The sequence below is a fragment of the Nasonia vitripennis genome, unplaced genomic scaffold (genome assembly GCF_009193385.2).
Source record: "Nasonia vitripennis strain AsymCx unplaced genomic scaffold, Nvit_psr_1.1 unplaced0063, whole genome shotgun sequence".
Lineage (NCBI taxonomy): Eukaryota > Metazoa > Arthropoda > Insecta > Hymenoptera > Pteromalidae > Nasonia > Nasonia vitripennis.
The window spans coordinates 25001-27500 of record NW_022279842.1 but is presented as its reverse complement, the minus strand read 5'-3'; positions in this window follow the sequence as shown (position 1 = coordinate 27500).

The window sequence follows — 2500 nt, the reverse complement described above, 5'->3', positions numbered from 1 at the left end:
TCTGGAAGGGCTGCTCAGGTCCGTGGGTTCGCAAAACCCAGAGATGCCTCTCTTGGTCCTCCAACGAGTCCGGCACAGGCCAGCCTCGATTAGAAGAGCAAGAGTGGGATCCCCCTGCGGGGGGTAGATAGGGACAGTGGGAATCTCGTTAATGCATGCGAGCAATCTTCGTATAGATAGCTAAACGTTTCAGTTTACTGATTTAATCATTTTCTGCTCCCGCCGTTCGCACCGATCCCTATGTAATAATATTTCGCGCCTGACGTGATCACATTTCGTCGTAGATAGTGACAGTTATAATGTAGATTTATATAGCAAGAATGAGAGATATGCGAGCACGAATGAGTGATGTGCGAGCACGAATGAGCAATGTGCGAGCTCAAATGAGTGATGTGCGAGCACGAATGAGTGATGTGCGAGCGTCAATGAGTAATATGCGAGCGTCAATGAGTAATGTGCGAGCACGAATGAGTGATGTGCGAGCACGAATGAGTGATACGCGAGCGTCAATGAGTGATGTGCGAGCGTCTATGAGTGATGTGCGAACACGAATGAGTGATACGCGAGCGTCAATGAGTGATGTGCGAGCGTCAATGAGTGATGTGCGAGAACGAATGAGTGATGTGCGAGCACGAATGAGTAATATGCGAGCGTCAATGAGTAATGTGCGAGCGTCAATGAGTGATGTGCGAGCGTCAATGAGTAATGTGCGAGCACGAATGAGTGATACGCGAGCACAAATGAGTGATGTGCGAGCAAGAATGAGCAATGTGCGAGCACGAATGAGTGATGTGCGAGCACGAATGAGCAATGTGCGAGCTCAAATGAGTGATGTGCGAGCACGAATGAGCAATGTGCGAGCACAAATGAGTGATGTGCGAGCGTCAATGAGTGATGTGCGAGCGTCAATGAGTGATGTGCGAGCGTCAATGAGTAATATGCGAGCGTCAATGAGTAATGTGCGAGCACGAATGAGTGATGTGCGAGCACGAATGAGTGATACGCGAGCACAAATGAGTGATGTGCGAGCGTCAATGAGTGATGTGCGAGCACGAATGAGTAATATGCGAGCGTCAATGAGTGATGTGCGAGCGTCTATGAGTGATGTGCGAACACGAATGAGTGATACGCGAGAGTCAATGAGTGATGTGCGAGCGTCAATGAGTAATGTGCGAGCACGAATGAGTGATGTGCGAGCACGAATGAGTGATACGCGAGCACAAATGAGTGATGTGCGAGCGTCAATGAGTGATGTGCGAGCACGAATGAGTGATGTGCGAGCACGAATGAGCAATGTGCGAGCTCAAATGAGTGATGTGCGAGCACGAATGAGTATACCGAAATCTCAGGGTTCACCCAACTGCCCTGGCAGAAATGCGACCCTCCCGGGGCTCTTCCGTTCGGAAGATGGTAGATAGGGACAGTGGGAATCTCGTTAATGCATGCGAGCAATCTTCGTATAGATAGCTAAACGTTTCAGTTTACTGATTTAATCATTTTCTGCTCCCGCCGTTCGCACCGATCCCTATGTAATAATATTTCGCGCCTGACGTGATCACATTTCGTCGTAGATAGTGACAGTTATAATGTAGATTTATATAGCAAGAATGAGAGATATGCGAGCACGAATGAGTGATGTGCGAGCACGAATGAGCAATGTGCGAGCTCAAATGAGTGATGTGCGAGCACGAATGAGTGATGTGCGAGCGTCAATGAGTAATATGCGAGCGTCAATGAGTAATGTGCGAGCACGAATGAGTGATGTGCGAGCACGAATGAGTGATACGCGAGCGTCAATGAGTGATGTGCGAGCGTCTATGAGTGATGTGCGAACACGAATGAGTGATACGCGAGCGTCAATGAGTGATGTGCGAGCGTCAATGAGTGATGTGCGAGAACGAATGAGTGATGTGCGAGCAAGAATGAGTAATATGCGAGCGTCAATGAGTGATGTCCGAGCACGAATGAGTGATGTGCGAGCGTCAATGAGTGATGTGCGAGCACGAATGAGTGATGTGCGAGCACGAATGAGCAATGTGCGAGCTCAAATGAGTGATGTGCGAGCGTCAATGAGTGATGTGCGAGCGTCAATGAGTGATGTGCGAGAACGAATGAGTGATACGCGAGATCCAATTAGTGAAGTGCGAGCGTCAATGAGTGATGTGCGAGCGTCAATGAGTAATGTGCGAGCACGAATGAGTGATATGCGAGCGTCAATGAGTGATGTGCGAGCGTCAATGAGTGATGTGCGAGCACGAATGAGTGATGTGCGAGCACGAATGAGCAATGTGCGAGCTCAAATGAGTGATGTGCGAGCGTCAATGAGTGATGTGCGAGCACGGAGGCTCGAAAAAGTCTAAGTCGCCCCACACGCATTGCTTTCTCTCGGAGGCTCGAAAAAGTCTAAGTCGCCCCACACGCATTGCTTTCTCTCGGAGGCTCGATAAAGTCTAAGTCGCCCCACACGCATTGCTTTCTCTCGGAGGCTCGAAAAAGTCTA